This window comes from Canis aureus, chromosome 12, assembly GCF_053574225.1.
Source record: "Canis aureus isolate CA01 chromosome 12, VMU_Caureus_v.1.0, whole genome shotgun sequence".
Lineage (NCBI taxonomy): Eukaryota > Metazoa > Chordata > Mammalia > Carnivora > Canidae > Canis > Canis aureus.
The window spans coordinates 46140071-46160922 of record NC_135622.1 but is presented as its reverse complement, the minus strand read 5'-3'; the positions used below and the strand labels follow the sequence as shown (position 1 = coordinate 46160922).

Below are 20852 nucleotides of genomic sequence, written 5' to 3'. Positions count from 1 at the left end.
GAAACAGTACAATAAAAGTGCTATCTATAGAAGAAAAGTTGATAAATTGGGAAACATTGAAAGTAAGAATGTATGCTTGTCAAATGGCATGGTTAAAATAGAAAGGAAAAGCATGGAATGGGAGGAGATATTTGTAATATATATATCCCAAAAAAGTACTTGTGTCCAGCATAGTAAAAGGATCCCAATGGATCAATAAAAGCACAATAAAAAAAATGGGCAAAAGATCTCAATAGCACCTTAGAAAACAGGATTTCAAATAACCATAAACATATGAAAAGGTGATCAACTTCATTAGTTATTAGGGAAATATAAATTAACACCACAGTGAAGTTTTACACATCTACCAGAATGGTTAAAATTAAGAAGATAGGCAATTTATGTGATGTCTAGTATGTGGAGCAACTGGAACTCTTCCTCACTGTTGTTGGAAATGTAAATTTGAAAAAACCTTTTTGGATAACTGTTGTTCTACCTATTACAGCTGAACTTATTCTGTGAACAGGCAACTCCACTCCTTATACCCAACAGAAAAGAATATATATATTCACAAAAGATGTGTACAAGAATGGTCATAGGGGCACCATTTGCAATAGTTAAAAACTGGAAACAAATGTCCACCAACAGTAGAATGGATAAGCAGTGTTGTACTCATAAAATCCTATACAGCAATGAGAATGAGCAAACTATTTCTATTTGCAGCATTATGAATGAATCTCATAAAATGCAACACTGAATGAATGAAAACTGATATAAAAGAGCACATGATATGTGATTCAATTAACATAAAGCTCAAAACTGGGCAAAACTTGGGTGCCTGGCTGGCTTGGTCAGTAGAGCATGCAGCTCTTGATCTTGGGGTTGCAAGTTCAAGCCCTGTGTTGGGCATAGAGCTTACATTAAAAACAAACAAACAAAGAAACAAACAACAACAACAACAAAAAACAAATCAGGCCAAACTCACTGATGGAAATAGAAGTTAATTCAGTGGTTACCTTTGTTAGGAGGAAGGGGGCTTGAGGGAAACCTTTCAGGGTGCTGGTTATATTCTATTTCACAATCTGCATTGACTACACATTGTTCACCTTATCAAAATCCTTGGAACTGAGCACTTACAAAATATGTGCACTTTTCTGCATGCGTGTTATACTGTAATGAAAAAATATTAAACCCACCAGATCATGCAGACATATTGAACAGATACTGAAAATTCTAGGAGATGAGATACTTCTGTGTAGAAAAGCTTCATAGTGCATGAATTCATCATTTTCTGTAGGATTTGGTTTCTTGCATGACAAATGTAAATTTCAGCATGTAGCCTTCTCAGAAGTGGAAAGGCACTCAAGTAGCATCTTGTCCAATGACCTTGCCACACTCCATTATTTATTTCATTTCATTCTATTTTATTTTATTTTATTTTATTTGAGAGCATGTGCATGCATTTGCATACGTGGGAATGGGAGGCAGGGAGACAGGGGAGAGATGAGGGGCAGAGGGAGAGAGAGAATCTTAAGCTGGCTCCATATCCAGCCTGGAGCCCAATGGGGGCACCAGATCATGTCCTGAGCCGAAATCAAAAGTTGGATCCTTAACCTCTGCCCAGGCACCTCCTTTAAAGGTGAATATTGAAGTGGAGGTGCCCAGAGTGGATATCAGTTATTTTTTGTGGGCCTGAATCCCTTCCTGGGAGGCCTGCCTCTGCTTGATATGTCCAGTATGTTGTGTTGATGGGTTCAGTAATAGCATTCTGCCCATCTACCGCCAACAGGGAGGTTGATATTTGATCTTCGCTTGGCCGATAACATTTTTTAATCCTGGGAACTTCCATTTTGAGCTGAGACATCCAGACACAGAAGGTGGTGAGGCTGCATTATCTGAAAGCAGAGCCATAGAAATACAGTTCACAAGATCCTGCTACCAAGGTGCCTGGAGCTCTTTGCTTCTGCCCTCCTCAGGCCAAATGATCCAACAGATCCTTTTATTCTCTGTCCTGCCTTATGTCCTTCCAATCAATTCATTTTTTGCTCAGGTAATAATAGTTTATTTTCATTACTTTCTACCAAAGAATGGATAGAATGTCAGATCCCCAAGCTGCAAGGTTTAAAAACTCACTACTTTTAGTTCATCCAGGAATTATTAGGCTGCACAGAAAGAATTCACATTGGCCAAATTCACAGGAATTTAATCTGTAAACCACAATATTAATTTATTGCTTTATTCTGCAAGCTATTCTTAGTCTAAGGACAAAAACAATCATTGTACAGAGAGCATTCATTTCATTTTTAACATTTATTGAGTATGCACTGCCTGTTAGGCACTGGTGCAATGAAAGTGAAAAACCAGAGATTTTCAAAAAGATTTCCCCAACCTCTGAATCACTATCATTTCTCATTCTACTTCTAGAGTGCTGCCTATTTGATTTTTCTATACCGTTTATTTGGCCTCCGGTCAACAATCTTCAGTGGCCCCTCATCATCTACCTACTGTCCAGAATGCTTCCATCCTCCTGTCAGCCCCCATTCCAAGATAAGGCTTCCATAAAAGGACCTGGTGTTTCTTCCACTCCTTCCCACTTCCTCCCAGAGCCAGCTCTGTCTCCACACCTTCAGGTCAGTCTGGTTACCTCATAATGAATTCTGCCTCTCTGATTAGTTTATCTTGATCCTGGACATGCCAGTTTGTAATTCCACGTGCCAATCTTTCTTTACATCTTACCCTCCCTCAACTCCTGGACCAGGTGGGCATGAGATCTGAACTCTCTTCGTTCCAGAAGTGTGTTAGGACAAGGAGCAAGTCCTGAGGCCTAAGACTGGCATTCAAACTCTCAGAAATGTCATGTATTTTCTTTACATGAACATGCCACTCTAACTGGAACAATTGTTTACTCTTTTGTTAATAGAAAAGAAAGTATTTCCAATTGTCTGCTTTTGCTTATATTGTTCTCTGTCCCAGGAATGTCCCTGTGCCCCCCATTTCTTCCCTTCCTGTCTGGATCCTAGCCATGAAGCACTCCATAAATGCTCCTGACAGATCCCTCAGTGCTTTCTATCACCTGGTACCTCCTGCTTCAGTGGTGACTTGGCCATGCCTGTCTTGTCTCTACTACCAGTTTTCAAGCCTTTCAAAGGCAGTTACTGTATCTTAGACTGTTCTATTAAGTATTGATTTAAAGATGTGTGCTGAGGTCCTACTCTGTGAAGGGGACTTTACTGGGCATTTGGGGCATACAAAGAAATATAAGACTTAGGTCCTGCCTTCAAATAGTTACAGCTCAGTTGAAGACACTTTGTCACTTTAGATCACAATGACCTGTTCATATTAGTCTGCTAGAGCTGCCGTCACAAGATATCACAGACTAGGGGGGCTTGAACAACAGAGATTTATTTTCTTGGAGTTCTGGAGGCTGGAAATCCAAGACCATGTCAGCAGGACCGGTTTCTTCTGAGACCCCTCTCCTTTGCTTGCCAATGGCGGCATTCTTGCTGTGTCCTCACATGGTTTTTCCCCTGTGTGTGTGTGTGTGTGTGTGTGTGTGTGTGTGTGAGTTTCCTCTTGTAAGGACACTGGTCAGATTGGATTAAGACCCACTCTTACAGCTTCATTTTAACTTACTCATCCCTTTAAAGGCCCTTTCTCCAAATTCAGTCACATTCTGAGGTAATGGGGGTTAGGGATTTCAACATATACATTTTGAGTGGGACATGATTTAGCGTACAACCCTGTTGAATGATTGGTTACTGGTAACACTGTGGAATTAAGGTCCGACTGTGGCAATTACCTGTGAGTTGTCAACTAACACATTTCCTGGATTTTTGGAGGCATTCCATCAGGTATACTTCCTTCTGTTGGTCTCACAGTACACAATACAATGTAAGACACAGAGAAGACCTTATTTCCTTAAGTAATCAATAGAAGTATATAATATCTGTATTTGGTTTTCTATCTTTTAAAATTAGAGGTGGAGGGCAGCCCGGGTGGCTCAGTGGTTCAGCGCCACCTTCAGCCCAGGGCGTGATCCTGGAGACCCGGGATCGAGTCCCATGTCAGGCTCCGTGCATGAAGCCTGCTTCTCCCTCTGCCAGTGTCTCTGCCTCTCTCTCTGTCTGTCATAAATAAATAAAAAATCTTTAAAAAATAAAATAAAATAAAATAAAATAATAAAATAAAATAAAATAAAATATAATAAAATAAAATAAAATAAAATTAGAGGTGGAGAGCCATTTGACCCACAGGAAACTTAGGGAATCATAATCCTATCCCCTAGTAGTATTCTCAGCCTGCCACTTCTTGGAACTTGGTTTTCTATTGTTGGTCCTCCATGTCGTAAGATTTTCTTTGAGTCTTTTTTGCTGGTCTGTTAGCATCTGGATATGACCAGGAAGGGTGGTAGGTATCAGGAATAGTTATAGGCTAATGAAGGTAATTGGCATATGGATTAACTAAGGGCAGGCCTTGTACAGGTGTGGCTGGTTCAGGAGTTTGATGAATCAAGGAAGGCAGAGAATAATGAAAGTGGCCAACATCAGGGTTTGCTGAAGTCTAGGGAACAAAGTTGAAAAACCAGTGAGTACAGTTCTACTCTACTAGATGGAGGAGTATCGGGCTAAGAATTGGTGGGGAAGATATTGCTCTGGAAGCATGCAACATTGCTTTGGATGCTCTTTCTTCTACCTGGCAAAATGGCCTTTTGAAAATAGCTCTGATGTTCTCTGAGCATCAGTATAAGCAATAGTCATGTGCAGTCCTAATCACCAGTATGCACAGGTGCAGCCTCATGGGTTGCTTAGGCCTGGTCTGTTGGCTTCTGTGCCATATTAGTTGTTAAATATTTTGAATATCACCCCTGTGCATATGTATGATTTCTTTATCTTTTTGGGTAAAATTTCTATCAAGGGCACCAGCTACTCTGCTATTCCGGGTTCTCATATAAAGATTTAAATGATAAATTTCACTTGGCATTCAGAACTCAGGATGATAAATAACTTTATGCTGTAGTGTACAGTTCCAATTAACATCAGCACTAAAGTCACCAGAACTGTCAGTTTCTCTACATGACAGTAACTACTGACAATTCATCTTGGTTTCCTGGATGTCATCCAGTACATTGGCCAAAGAGGACAGAGTAGGCATCTGTGTTGTATTTTAACCTCCTTCTTGCCTCCTTTTTTTTCTTCTTTTATTTGGATCTAAACTTTTTGCTATTGAATATGTAAGTGCAGAATTGGGAGGTTCCCTTATCATTCATTCATTCATTCCTCTAAGAGGTATTTTAGAGTTCTTACCATGTACTGGATACAATGGAGAGCAAAACCTGACATAATCCTTGTCCTTGTGGAATTTAGAGTCAAATAGCTAATGGCACAATAAGCCAAGAGGTCATGTCCCTACTTATGTCTTTAATCTCATCCCTGCCCACTTCCCTCAAACCTTGTTCAGTTAGTTTTCCTTTTTTGCAACTTCAATCTTTTCTAATAAATGATCTTCCCCTCTGCCCATCAACATGTCATATCTCCCTTCTACTGAAATGACAATCCTCTTGTCTTCCTTTAAGTTCTTAATTGCCAACTTCTCTCCCCATCAACAGACTTCACAAGTGAGTTAGCCTTGACCTTCCACTGCCCACTCATTTCTTTTTTTAAAAAAATATTTTATTTATTTGAAAGAGAGAGAGCACAGTGAGAGAGAGAGAGAGAACGCAGCAGCTGGGGGGAGGGGCAGCGGGAGAGGGAAAATGAGGCACCCCACTGAGTGAGGAGCCCTAAGTGGGACTTGATCCTAGGAGCTCAGATCATGACCTGAGCTGAAGGCAGATGCTTAACCGACTGAGCCAGCCAGGTGCCCCTGCCCACTCATTTCTTAGCCACTTGTAATCCTGCTTCCACCCCAACCTCTCTGGGTGGCCAGGTAATTTCACTGTTCTGTGTATCAACTCTATTTGGTCAACTGAGGGTTCGTCTTCCTTTTCACGCTAACAGCCAGCAGCAGACAAGTAAGACCCTTTAAATCTGTTAAACCTCGTCTCTGAAAGGCTTCCCCTGACTCACTCCAGGAAAAAACGCTCCCTGTAGGAAGTACCTAACTAGCTGTTTGGCCTACGACCAGTCACTTAAGTTCTCCAGACCTCAGTTTCCTTATCGGTAATATGGGTACGTCGTGCTAAGATCTCTTCCTGTCTTAGAATTTTGTGGGTGTAGGGAATTAGATGAGGAAAGAGCCATGGGAAAGAGTGTCCCCAATGTTTCCTGACCCTAGGGACAATAAGGGAGTGAGGAGATAGTTAGCTCTCTGATAGTTCATGGAGGGGGGTAGTTGAGGAGGGGAGTCAAGGAGATACTGGAGGGCAGTGATGAGGCTGGAAAATGGGGAGGGGCAGAGGGGCTGAATAAATCCTTTCCTGGAATCATAGCTGTAGATGCTCATGGAACAAGAAGCCGTGTGTAGGCTCTGAGTTTGTGCATCCAGAATATGCAGAATTTGAAGTATGTCCTTGACACACGCTAGCTCAAAGAATGGAAGTACATACATTTCCCTTCCTGTAATGAAGATGCACAGTAGAAGCACCAACTATGGTGGTTAGTTGGATACATGAAACTTCCCTACTAGAAGATGAGTGTTTTGAGGGCAGGGAGCCTCTCTTTTCAGTCTTTACAGTTTCCCAGTGACTGTAGGAAGTACAGCTTGTTACATTGAACTGGAGAACATTCTTAGATTTTATTCAGCTTCCTCCTGAAGGGAAATTCTGAGAGTGATTCAGAATGATTGACATGTTAGATTATTTTAGCACTGACAGTTGCACTTTATATGTTCTAGTTATATGAAGCCTTTCCTCATTTATTGTTGATTCATTTGTTATCTATTTCTTCCACCATGTAAGCTTTGGAAGACAAAAATTGTGCCCCTGTGTACCCCCAACACTTAAAATTATGCTTGGCACATAGTGGGCTCTTAATAAATATTTATTGGGTGATTGTATGAATGAATCCCTGGATACGATCTCTACTTAAAATTCTTATGGTTGAAAACTTAGGGCCTGACAGCTTGCCTTGGGACCGAGGAGGTAGAGCTAGCAATTTCCCCTTTTCTGCTCTCTTATGCTTTTCCTCTACCCAAGTGACAGAGTTTGGGCTGTCCTGGAAGGTGGGAGGGAAAGAGGAATGTATCCATCAAGCCAAGAGAGTGGGACTTAAATCTCTCTGCAGCCCAGTGGTGAGTGGGCGTACAGGAAGGCTTAGCACAGCCCAGATGGAGGATCCCTTCAGCAGGTCCTGCCTGGGGATTCTTTAGCAGAGCCCCAGTGGGTGCCACCATGAACTCTCACCCGTGTATCAGCAACTGGTAGGCTCCATCTTCAAGGGAAAATTTATAGTTGTCATTGGTCCACAGAGACATGAAAGAATGAATTGGTGTAGCAATAGCTATTAGTTGCATCAGTGTATAAAGTGCAGAATTGTGGGTTCTTCTGAAAGTCAAACCTAATGAAAAACAAAGCTGTGGGCTTTATGATGGATGCAGAAACCCCTGCCCTCAGTGAGCTTGCATGGTGGTGGAATCCACAACCTAACAATGGTGGAAAGGGTGTCACTCCTAGTAACCATTTCTGTTGCTCTTGGAGAAACTGGCTGAGCCGTGAAGAGGGTAAAGTTCATCTTCAATGGCTTATGCTTTCTCTCTGTGCTACTTACCTCTACTTCCCCCAAATGGGAAAAGAACCATCTGCTTGACTGAATTCATGAGAAATCTAAGTCACATGCAATTTGTTTCTCTTCCTGTCTTTGAATTCTGAAAGAAGATAGGTAACAATAATGCCCTTTGATTTGATAACCTCCTTTGAGGAATAAAGTCTAAGGAAAGAATCTAAAAGCAAGAGGGAAGAGAAAAGAGCCCAAATTTGCAATATTAAAGAATGGTAAAATCAATACAACTGAATACCATACAACCCTTAAAAATCAAGAAGTTTGAGGCATACATATAAATGTATAAGAAATAATATTGAAAAAGAAAACTAGAACATAAAATACTTGATGCACTGATTATATGTCTGATTACTGATTTGTAAAAATATGTGAATTTTTATACACTGATAATGTGTTCTGTATTACTAATCTGTGTGTCTAGCTCAGTGCCTAGCATGTAGTAGGTATTTAGTAATGTTTATTGCATGAAGAAGAGAATCAGAAGTAAATTTAGAGAAATGCTTGCAGTTTATATTCATCAATTTCCTTTATTGCTTAAAGCTGCTTAAATGCATAACAAAAGAGTTATAAATAAGGTCATCTTTTCAATTTCACGTTCATGATGAGAGAGGAAGGAAATACCAAATGTTAACAGTAGTGGTGTCTGAGTCTTGAGCTACAGGTAATTTCTATTTTGATTCATCAACCTCTCTGTATGTTCTCAATTTTCTACAATAACCATAATCAAGGAGAAATGATTTGTTTAAAGGATCATCCTGAGACAGCAAATTACAAACCCAAAGGAATGAATCTCTGTCATTGAAACTGCAGGCATTATGGTAAGCTTGGGGGTGGGGTATGCCTGGCATCTGGAAGCACACAGCACAGGCCACCGCCAATCCAGTCCTCCTACACGTACAATTGACTTTGGCACTCAGACTTCAAAAGTGAGAAGCAGCTGCTACTGCGAGTCTGATTGAAGCCTACACATGTTAGGGAAGCATGCCTGTGTTTTATATCATTATTGCTTGGGAAAATAGATGATATTGTCATCTCAGAAGGGCGCAAAGAAAGCATTTGTTGCAGTATGTTTTTAGTAGTATAAATTTTAAATAACTAAAATGTCCATAATAGAGACTATAGCCCTTAGAATTCAGATGTAAAAACCAAAGGAATTTGCTATGTTGCTAAGTATGTAGCTCTGAAAAGGGAACTAACTAATGCAGAACCTAAATATCTTTTAGGCAGAGCTGCTGCATGATGTATAGAAATAAAGTCACAGCAATGAATCCACGAGACCATTAGGACATGATTAGATATTTATTTGACTTAAAAAATATCTACTTCCTGGGCAAAAGTTTTTACTACCCAAATAAATAGCTTGGACTGAAAGAAACTAAAAATCACTATCATTTGTATTGGGATATATATATATAAATATTGCACAGGATATAAATATCATATATATATGTGATGGAATATTATATATATATGATGGAATATTACTCAGCCATAAAAAGAGTGACATCTTGGGGTGCTTGGGTGGCTCAGTTGGTTAAGCATCTCACTCTTGATTTGGATCAGGTCATGATCTCAGGGTTGTGAGATGGAGCCCTGGATAGGGCTCTGTGCTCAGTGAGGAGTTGCCTGAGATTCTCCCTCTCCCTCTCCCTCTCCCATTGTCCCTCCTCCCACACATGTTCACTCTCTCTCAAATAAATAAATAAATCTTGGGATGACTGGGTGGCTCGGTGGTTGAGCATCTGCCTTTGGCCCAGGGTGTGGTCCTGGAGTTCCGGGATCGAATCCCAAATCAGGCTCCCTGCATGGAGCCTGTTTTTCCCTCTGCTTGTGTCTCTGCCTCTCTCTCTCTCTGTGTCTCTCATGAATAAATAAGTATTTTTTAAAAAATAAAATAAATCTTAAAAAAAAAAAGAGTGAAATTTTGTCATTTGCAACAACACGGGTGGATCTAGAGGGTACAATGGTAAGCAAAATATGTCAGAGAAAGACAAATACCATGTGATTTTACTCATCTGTGGAATTTAAGAAATAAAACAAATGAACAAAGAAAAGAGACAAACAAAAAACCAGACTCTTAAATATAGAGAAAAAATAAATGGTTATCAGAGGGGAGGGAAGATGGGTGAACTAGGTGAAGGGGATTAAGAGTACACTTATTGTGATAAGTACTGAGTAAGGTATAGAATTGTTAAAATCACTATATTGTACAGCTGAAACTAATATAACACTGTATGTTAACTGTACTGGAATTAAAATTTTAAAAATCACTATCATTTGGAGGCATAACCATTCAATTTGCCTAATGATACCTAACTTAAGAAATAATATTTTCAAATTGTTAAACAGAAATTTATAAGATGTTCTAGATGAAACCCTACATTTATGTAATACCTATTTCTATTTGCTAGAAGACACTAACCTTGAGCAGAGTTTAGATGCAGTTTGAACAAAGCAGCATTTTCATAGTCTCAGATGAAAACATGATTGTGTATGAAGGGGTCAACATCTAGGTTGAACTGCAGAGTAAATCCAGAGTCCTGTTGCTTTGGAAACAATAAAAGTTAAGATAGGTGTAGAGTGTTTGTCCAGAAATTCCCTTATCTAAAACTCTATGTCTGGGTTGTAAATCAGAACTACGTCTCTGTCTAAAAGGATTTAGACTCTCTGGGCAAGAGATGGATGCTTCATTCTTATTGATATAATTACAAACACCAAAGTTTCTGATATCTGTGTTTGTAGAGAACAAAGTTTCCCAGTGAGTAGGAAAGCAGTAGTCACTTGAAGAAGGCAGCTATTATGACACTTTACAGCTGCAGTATGTCCTCAGGGGACACTGCATCCTGTTAACTGTGCAGCTGGTTTTATCTGTGCCTGTTCTTCCAGCCTGATGAATGGCAGGGAAGATTTTTACCTTCTTAGTTTGTGCTCATTTTTACTTTCTCATGGGCAATCCTAAATGCTGAACACTATACTAAGTACTTTGCATACATTATTTCATTTAATCTTGACAATAATTGTTGGCTAGTGTCCTATTTTATAGATGAGGACACTGAGGTCTGGTAGTGTTTAAAGTGGTTTGTTCAAGGTCACACAGTTAGGAAGTGGCAGAGCCATTTGAAACTCAGGGCTGCCTAACTCAAAATATATTCTTAATGTCTATACTTCAAGCACATATGGAAGTTAAAGACTATTCAAAGAAACACTGACAAAATTTATTTATTTTGTGGTGCAGTGGCAGACTCATACACCCTAGGTAGGATTGTAGATGGGAACAATTTTCCTGGAGGTCAGTTTGGCAAATGTGTAGTAGAAAAAAATGAAGCCAGCAATTCAAGCTAGCAATTAATCTAGGAATTTAACCTAACAAAATAGTTTTCAAACTGGGCACAGAGGCATGTGTTAGAATTATAGCATCATTTTAAAAATAAACAAAAAAAGCAAGAAACAATGTAAACATTTTCCAGCAAGGGATTGGTTAATTAAATGGCTAGAGAGACATACAATGCATGAGTATTCAGCCATTTTAATGATAAAGATGTATTTTAGGGTAGCCCGGGTGGCTCAGCGGTTCAGTGCTGCCTTCCGCCCAGGGCCTGATCCTGGAGAGGAGGGATCGAGTCCCACGTCGGGCTCCCTGCATGGAGCCTGCTTCTCCCTCTGCCTGTGTCTCTGCCTCTCTCTCTCTCTCTCTCTCTCTCTCTCTGTGTGTGTGTCTCTCATGAATAAATAAATACATAAAATCTTTAAAAAAAGATGTGTTTTATAGTAATAGATACCAGATTATTGATGAGCATTTATAGTGTGATTCTATTATGTAAAATTGAATACCTTAGTATAGTTGTATGTGCAAATATGTAGTCAATATATGGAAAGGTGTTTACTATGCTTTTCTCTGGCTCAATAGTTTTTTTGTTTTTTGTTTTTGTTTTTTTTACTTCTTCGTACTTCTCTTTGTTGAATATTTTATGAATTTGCTTCATTATTACAAAAAAAAACTATTTGAAAAAAAGAGTGTCAAAGCTAAATCAATTCTTGCTTTACAAACTGGAGTGATTTCATGTACACTAACCAGATGTTTTATAGAACTGAGAATCTATTTTGCTTTGGAGAAAATTCAACAGGTATGTTACAGATCCTTGAATATGTTCTAAATCCTGGACCTGGGTCAATAGGACCTGGTCTAAAATCAGATCTATCTGGGCTATAAAAGTTAAATGTCTTACATTTTCATTGAAAAAAAATTTCTTCAAACCACTTTCATTTAATTGGAGTCCGTCCTACTTGTCGATTGGCATTGTTACTTGGAAGTAAAGGAGCTTTCACTTAAGTAGCTAAAGCAAATGGATTTCCAAAAGGCTGCCTTGGGGTTCAGGAAGTAAATTTAACTATAAATCTTTCACCCCTTGGGGTTAGTTGGAATTAAGGAATTGGGCCTTGAATAGAAAGGTGGTGTGAATAAAAAAGTAGATGGAATCAGAGACGTGTTGAAAATGACCAGAAAAGAGATGACCAATTGAGAGAAATAAAAGTGGGTTATTAGTTTATGAAAAGATGCTCCCTATTACTAATCATTAGGGAAATGCAAATCAAAACTCCAATGAAATACCACCTCACACCCATTAGGATGGCTACTGAAAACAATATCAATAAGAAAAAAAAACATAAAAAGCAAGTGTTAGCAAGAATGTGGAGAAACTGGAATACTTGTACATTGTTGGTTGGAATATAAGATGGTATAGACACTGTGGAAATCAGTATGGAGTTCCTAAAAAAATTAAAAGTACAAATACCACCTGATCTAGCAATTCCACTTCTGGATATATATACATACAAAAGAATTGAAAGCAGGGTCTCAGAGATATTTGTATACCCATGTCCATTGCAGCATTATTCACAATAGCTAAATAAAGTGTGTCCATCAATGGATGAATGAATAAGCAAAATGCAGAATATTAGTTAGCCTTAAAAAGGGAGGAAATTCTGCAAAATCTCACAAAAGGGATAAACCTTAGGGACATTATAAGTGAAATAAGTCAGACACAAAAAGACAAATGTTGTATGATTCCCTTACATGAGGTACTTACAGTAAACAAAATCATAGAGACAGAAAGTAGAATAGTGTTTGTCAGAGGCTGGGGGAGGAGAGAACGGAGAGTTATTGTTTAATAGGTATACAGAGCTTCAATTTTACAAGATGAAAAGAGTTCTGGGGATGGATGATGGTAATGGCTACACAACAATGTGAATGTACTTAGTACCACTGAACTGTACACTTAAAAATGGCTAAGATGGTAAATTTTATGTAGTGTGTATTTTAGCATAATAAAAAAGAAAAAAAGTGGGTTTAACTGTTATGGCAAGTGATTATGATTTGCAAAGGAAGAAGAAAAAGTCAAAGGGTCTTTAGAAAGAGTGTAACCCTAGAAAAAAGAATTCTTTCCTTAGCATCTATGGATGGTTATGGCAATATAAATAATGCCTTAAGTTTCATTCATCATTCAACAACATCTTAGCTCTGCATGTCCTGAGGATGTTTTAAAGTTAATTAAACCACTGAGCTGCAGTATGTGTGTGTGTGTGTGTGTGTGTGTGTGTGTGTATGTGTGTGTGTAGGGGGCAGCTAGAAGAAGGAGATGCAGGAGCTATTAACAATTGAAGCGGTGGAAATAGATGAAGCCAAACTAAGTGAGGGGAAAGAAGGGAAAAATAAAATCTTGAGGATACAAACATATTATGGCTTTGTAAGAAACGAGCAACCAAGAAAAGTGCTAGTAAAGGGAAGGTCAGAAGACAGGTAGAGGAAAAGAGACTGATGCAGAAGAGAGAGGAGAGTTTCAAAAAGGAAGAGTTTGCAGTAACCATCCAGCACTGTAGAAAGGTCCATAGTGGGAGGACTAAAGGGTCCACTGGATTTATCAATTTATCAATCTAGCAGGAACTAGAGTGTAGCCCCAACAGGAGACAGCATCACTATCCAAGTGACTCACTTGTGGGCACCTTCATGCAGTCTGGACTGGACTATACTGGGAGTATGTCCTGCAAAAGGGGACAACAGGGTGGATGTGGAGATGCATAGTGCTGGGTATTTCCAGCTGTTATTGGGGATGGGGACTCTGCTGGTACCTAGAGGTCCTGATAAACCAGGTGAGGGCAAGGTCTAAGGAAGTGCACCTAGGGCGCATATCTTTGACAAGAATCGACTGAATGGACATAAATGAATTAATATGAGTGAATGTGGGATGTGGGCGAAAGGTTGCTTTATGAGCAGGACAGGGAGAAGGTGGAGGATCGTGGGTGTGGCAGGATGGAGTACCTGATTCTGGAGGAAGCTGCTCACTGCCTCGGAGAGATGCCAAGGGAGGATGGCGTTTTCAAGGCAGTCAGGTTTCGGTTAGGACGAGTGAGACGGGTTTCAGGATTGACAAGGGGTTTGCTCTAGGATAGAAAACACTGGAAGAGAAACAGCAGATAATATTGCGAGACAGCAGCGCCAGAATAGGATTGAGGCAGGTGAAAGTAGCGAACTAACTGGGGGAAAAGAGTGCGGGAAAGGATAGATGTATGCTTTACAAAGCTCTTCCGCAGCCAGTGACTCATGCATCCTTGGGACATCCCAGAGAGGGACAGAGAGAGAGGGAGAGAGAGGTATTATATTGCCAGCCTTTGGAACGAGGGATGCTTTCCAGATAAGGCCATCACGGCTCCGAAAGCCTGTTCAGCAGCTGTTTGATTCCTCCAGTGACAAGGCACACTCCACTTTTGGAAGTAGTACTTCCATGACAGAATTTAAAAAGCGGGTAGGAAAGAAGAAAGGTGTGGGCCCCCCTTGAGGGGAAAGCTCTGTCAATGACAGACATTTTGGGTAATTCATAGACTCGCAGAGCCAGACGTGTCAGTCAGATCTGTTCATCTGTAAAACGAAGGGGGCATATGATCTTTCTTTTCCCTCGTCTAACAGCCTGTGAAATCATCTAAGCAACCATGTCCCAATTTTACAGAACAGGAAAAAAAAAAAAAAAAAAAAAAAAAGAGAGAGAGAGACCCCGCGGGATGTGTCTCTTTCTCAAAGTAATACAACGGATCGGCGGAGGGCCGGGGCCAGGAGCGACTCCTCCCGGGTGTGCAGGGCCTCTGGCCGCCGCATCCCCACCTTCTCCGGAAGAGGAGCGCGGCGGGAGGCTGCAGGCCGGGCGGCCTAGCCGAGAGCGCCCCGGGGCTCCAGGCGGCTTCCCGGCAGCAGTCGGAGGAACGCCCCGAGGGGAGGGGAAGAGTTGGGGCCTCCTTTCCCACACTTCGTTAGGACGCGGGCCGGGGCGGGACCGCGGCGGCCGTCCCTCGGGCGGGCGGCCGGCAGAGGGCGCGGGGCGCCTCCTGTCTCCGCGGCCCGGCGGGCGGGGAGCGCGAGGCCCGGGCGCGCCGTCGGAGCTCGCGGGCGCAGGGTCGCGGCGGCCGGGCGGGCCCCGAGCGCTCAGGGGCAGCGCGGCGGGCGGGGCGGCGGGGCGGCGGGGCGCGAGCGGGGCGGGGCGGGGCGCGGAGGGGCGGGGCGGGGCGCGGAGGGGGCGGGGCCGCGAGCGGGGGGCGGTGGCGGCGGCGGCGGCGGCGGCAGCGGCGGCGGCGGCGGCGGCCGAGGAGGAGGAGAACATGGCGGCCGCGGAGAGCGGCTGAAATGCCTGTTCTTCGGGCCAGGCGAGCGGGAGTCTGACGCGATCCGCCGAGCCCTCCCCTCAGACGGCTGGACCGCGGCCTCGAGCGCCTCGGCTGCCCCGTTCCCTGCTGCTCCCTCGAGCGGAGCCCGCGCCGGGTTCTTTCTGCATCCCCCTGCGGGGGGACCCCTGCTCCGGAGGAGGGGGCCGGAGAGCCGCGGCGGCGGCGGGCGCTCGGCCCGGGCACCGGCGGAGGCCGCGGCGGCGCCGCCTGGGTCCCGGCGAGCGCGGCGCCCGTCAGCGCGGCCCAGAGGCGGCGGCGGCGGCGGCGGCGGCGGCGGCGGCGGCGGCGGCGGCAGGTGAGTGGCGGGCGGCGGGCGGCGGGCGCCGAGCCTCCCGGTGGGTGCAGCTGTCACGAGCCGCGCGGCCGCCGAGGCCTTAGGGGGCGGGGAGCAGCTGGCGCCCCTCCGCCCCCCTCCCTCCTTCCTCTCCGTTCCGTCCCCCTCCCACTTTCCCCGAGTTCTCCCTCGGCCTCGCGCGGCTGGAGGGGGCGGAGGTCGCAGCTGTCACGGGCGCCAGCTGGGGGCTGCGCCCGCGGAGGAAATTGCTGCAGCAGCGACTTGGCGGCCCCTTTTCCCAGTTGCCCTAGTTAGCGCCGACTGGGCGAGCATCCGCGGAGGGTGCGCGAGGCTCGCGGCCGCCGGCCCGGCGTGGGGAGCGGCGCCCCCAGCCCGCCGGCGCTCCCCGCCGCCGCCGCCGCCGAGAGGGGGAGCCGGAAGTCGGCGCGGGCGCCCCTCGGCCCCGGCGCGCGCGGTGACCTTGGCGAGCCGGGCCACCTCGCCGAGTCTCGCTTGCTCGGACTGCGAAATGGGGATGACCATGGCGTGCCTTTCCGTAAGCGCAGCCTTCGACGGCGCTTCTGTGTACCCCCCGCGCACTTGCTTTTTTTTTTTTTTTTTCCCCCCCTCCCTTCTGCCGGAGAGGGATTTCGGAGGTAGAAAGGGGATGGATACGTGAGATTTTGCTGTAGGGCCAGGGTTTGGTCCCCTTCCCAGGAGTCGGCTGAAGGGACCTGCGAGGGGGAGCCGACGTGTTGACTGGACGACCCGGAGGTGGGACTGGTTAATGGTCAGCGGCAGAACTCGAGCCGCCCTCCCGTCTCTTCGGAAGAGACACGGAGAAACCGGACACCAGGGTCCCTTGTCCTTACCAGCCAGCTGTGGGGTTTGTTTTGTTTTGTTCATTTTGCTTCTTTTTAAAGCGGTCACCCCCGTGGTCTAGGCACTGACGATGTCAGAGGGAGACGGAAGGTTTGACAGTAAAGCCTGTGTGTGTGACAAGGACAGTCCACGGTGCTGTGGCTGCGGACTTTGGTGGGCAGGAAAACTTTAAGCTGGAGGATCTTTCAGCCTTTGGTGCTGGGCTCTCCATGTTCACTGTAGAGGCGTTGAAGAGGCAGGTGTCCTTGTGGAGAAGGTGACTTTTTTTTTTTTTCTTCTGAGAGGGCGAATTTTTAATGTCGAGTCTGATGATGGTGAATGAAGGGTTCTTGACTGAATTGCAGTCCCAGCACCCTCTGTGGATGCCAAGAGTAATCTCTGTGGCGATGATTTGTGAGGGCTGAGGCTTACACTTCAGTGATTAAGAAATCTTTGAGTGTCTGTGTAAAAACATTGCTGTGGTGGAGCGTACTGTGCTGCTGAAGGGATGGATATCAAGGGTTAAATTTGTTTGAGGTTTGTCTCTTCTTCTGGAATTGGTTGGAGGTTAGACTCAAAAAAAAAAAAAAAAAAAAAAAAAAAAGTTGGCCAAAGGGGCCTCTCAGCTTGTTTCACAGAAGCTATGATGTAGTAGGAAGGGGGTCAGATTTCTTCATGTTGAGAATAATGTGAAAAGAAAGTATTTGCTTGGGTCTTTTGGCTCTTGAACTAGAAATAGTTTTGGGTGAAAGGTAGCAGTGGGGTTTGATTCAGCTTAATAAATGGTTATTCCTTGAACTGTTTGTCATAAACTAGATACAGTTTGGAAGTCTTTCTATTTTATCCCCTGTACTTTGTGGAAAGGTCTAATTTGGTTTTGTGAACTAGCATCTGAAATGTTTTCCCTCCATTTCTTATTCAGACTTCATGCTCCGGGAACAGTGGGTCAAAAAGGGGGGCCTGAATAGGGAAATACATGGTTTGGAGAGAAAATGGAGGAGTGTCGCTTGTCAGAACAGGTGTTTGGTTTGATTTTTGTAGACATTTTGCCCTGCTTATTTGTTACATTTATTTGACTCGCAAGGAAGTTTGAGTTTTAAGGTGCAAAACTTGAATTTGACATAGTTTGTAGTTAATCTCTTCCTCGTTTCTTTTTGAGAAAATCTGTAGGATTGTGTCTATTAAATTGCTTTCTGTGTGGTTTAAGCTAAGGGAGTATTTTAGATCTGCATTTTTGGGTAAGTGGTTTTATTGAAAAAAAGTGCTTGATGGAACTAATGGTGATTGTTCCACTTAAACTGGGATTATATAGACAATGCATTTTCCTCCCTCTTTCTGCCAACATTTGTTTTTCTTTCTCCCTCAATTCTAGGGTTTCATTTCTAGAAATCTGGGCTGGAAACAGAAGCAGCAGTTTGTATAATCCCAAGAATTTGCTTATGCCAGGAAGCTGTAAGGGTAGCATGAAGTGGGTGTGATATAAAGATACTGCTACTACTTAAGACATTTAACTGTTGAGGGAGTCTAGGGTCAAATTTAATTTTTGTTGAATTTCCTGTTTTGTGTGTATGTGTTAATCTTTTGGTGGGCAGAGGATTGGGTTGCTATGGTGCTGACTGGTATATATTGTGAAAGCGTTGGCAACATTTCATGCTTTTACTCTATAGAGAAGGGTGGTAAACAAGCCTAAATAATTTAAAGATGTTCTCAGGGTGGAATGTTTTCTGCATGTATTCTTCATCTTGCTAATCCAATGACTGGTCTTCACCAGGACTAAAGGTTGAGTAAGTGATGAGAGTAGTGTAGAAGTGCTGAAAGGTAGAGTGTGGGAGAGAGGATATTGGACATTCCTTGAAAATCTTTTCTCTGTTGGATTATACATCACTATGTTATTTCTAATTGTTTTTCAAAGACTTAGCTTTCCCTTCTTTTTTTTTTTTTTTGTCAATTTTATATACCTTCTCGTGGAGAGATACTACCTCTCTTTCTATTTTAGTTTCTCTTTTTTTGCCTTATACTCCAAGCACTCCATATTGTTTGAGTGTTATATGGCATATCTTTTGGAGTTAGTTGGCCTTAAACCCTATGGCTTAATATAGCTTTTATTTTAGGGCAAGTATGGGAGGTCAGAATAAGCACATACTACCCATAAGCCTTAGGGTATGGAAGGAGATCCCCAGGATGCTCATTATTATCTTGGTAGTAGTTTTTGCCTTATACAGAGAGGGTAATCACAAGAATTCTCAGAGGGCCATCAACCGCTTTCCTGGCAGAGGTCCAAAACCATGTCGTGGGCTCTTTTTTACATTACCTGCATATATCAGGCACAGATAGGAGTGTGGGACTGGGTGAAAATTCATGCCATCCAGGAGTTGAATCGAGTCTGAGCTGCAGAACCGTACACATTTCTTCCCATGGTGTACAACTTTCCTACCCACTGGGACAAACTAGACTAGGAAAGGACTTCTTTGTTGCTTCTTTTCCTGGTTAACCACTAGTTTAGCCTTTGGTCATTGGTCTGAGAATGGGTCCTGTGGCCTCTGACCTCTTTTCTTACCATTTGAGATGAGATCTAGTCATTTCAAGCCTTTCCTTCTTCTCCTTTCTTTATATTTTAGTTAGACTTTGTACCTTTCTCTCAATACACAGGGTTAGAGGTCATAAAATGGCCTAGTGGTGGCAACTGGGTACTGTTCTTGGTTGCTTAAAGAAGTGCAAGGATTTTTTTTTTTCTTTGTAATTCTGGACAGGGCTTTATGGTCATACAGCATTACAGTATTTGGATTATAGATGTTTGGACTATAGAGAAATGGTTATTTTATATTTCCACAGGATATGTGGTTGAAGAAGAGAAATTATTACAAAACACTGACATCAACATATAAATCCAATTTGGAGGTGCAAATAGAGTGGGTTGGTGAATCCATGCTTCCTCCCCCATACCCCCATCTGCAGCACAGTCTTTTTGAGGCTCCTTGAAGTGACAGGCTTTTAGAAAAGCTTAGTAGAGTTACCATATTTTGAAGATAAATACCTTATGCCAAAACAGAAGCAAACTATAGGCACTTGAGTTTTGTAAGACTTGAGATTAATCACCCTCCAGTCACCCTATCTTATATATATTTTGATATAATCGCTCCCCATGGATGTTTTAGTGTGGAGAGCCAAAGTTTAACTTTACTGAGACATCCTGGACCCCGACCATTGGGAACAGACAGATGAGACTGGTAACAGCAGGTGCAGGTGTGGAGGTGAAATACACATATTAGCAGGACCAGAATTCTGATAACACTGTGGTGTCCACCATTTCCAGAGTGATACTTAACTTTGCTCTTCTAGCTTATACTTTTGAGGCAAGTTTAGGTTTCTTTTGGAAATGGAGGCTTGACTTCAGAAAGGGGATGATGTCCTGGCTCTTCCAGATACTTAATAGATGTCACCTTGGGTTAGTTATGTAACCACACTTAACCTCAGGTTTTCATGTGTAAAATCGGAATAATGTACTTACCCTCATATGGTTCTGATCTTTCAATTATTAAATAACAACATAGGCCTAGCATGATTGGCACAAGGTAAGACTTTAACAATGTTTTCTTACACTAACATAACCTAATCACATAACTATCTAATCTGTCCCCAAATTCTGATTCTTTTCTCTGCAATTTGGATTTCCCTCTTTATTTCTGGTTCTACAATGTGGACCTCCTGTTGTTTTGCACATGGAGAGAAGAGAGTCACATCGACTCTGTGGGCCTGAGTTTCTTTATCATTAAATCAGCATATTGGCCTGATTTCACATTTTTTCCTTGTGCTAAATTCTGTGATTTGTAGGTTTATAGCTGTTTGCCTGCATGCATTTGCCTAATTCATCCTACACAGAAATGCTTAAAAAATTCCTTTCCAAAATGGTTTTTCATGTTATTGTTTGTAGCAGAGACTTTCTGTGGACAAATTTATCAAACGTAAATAATTTAAACTGTTCTACTTTTCATTCTGGAAAATTTGCTGCAGATGGCATGTGCAGAAATGCTTTGTAAACTGTAAAGTGCTACACAAGTGAAGAAAGTTACAATCACCTGTAGATATCTTGCTCTGATCTTATGTTTCATTTTCTTTAAATTGTCTCCTTTTATCTCTTGACCTTCAAAAACAGGGTCAAAGTTGGTATGTTCTCTAGAAAGCATGATTTTTATCACCCCTTTACCATCAGTTGCTCAGTTTTTTCCAATATAATACATTTATTTCTTTTCCTTTCTTTTAGAAAGAAATCCTTTTTTTAAAAAATTGTACATTAAATTGTTTTTCCTAACTAG

The 20852-nt window shown here is 42.7% G+C and overlaps 1 protein-coding gene and 1 long non-coding RNA gene across 9 annotated transcripts in view; one reads left to right on the top strand and one right to left on the bottom strand.

Annotated features, from left to right (window-relative positions):
* Positions 1-1434: 1434 nt before the first annotated feature.
* LOC144324690 (uncharacterized) lies at positions 1435-14706 on the bottom strand. Its single transcript, XR_013390120.1, has 3 exons — positions 14011-14706; positions 10117-10240; positions 1435-1874 (listed from the first exon to the last, which is right to left on the bottom strand). It is a non-coding gene; the product is annotated as an uncharacterized LOC144324690 (long non-coding RNA).
* Positions 14707-16209: 1503 nt separating this feature from the next.
* The window catches only part of NCOA1 (nuclear receptor coactivator 1), a 244984-nt gene continuing 240341 nt past the window's right edge, over positions 16210-20852 (top strand). For 6 of the 8 annotated variants that reach the window (XM_077843901.1, XM_077843903.1, XM_077843897.1 and 3 more), the window contains exon 1: positions 16210-16234. The gene's annotated coding sequence lies outside the window, so the exon portion shown is untranslated. The remainder of the gene's footprint in view (positions 16235-20852) is intronic. The other 2 variants (XM_077843905.1, XM_077843904.1) reach the window with 1 other exon arrangement.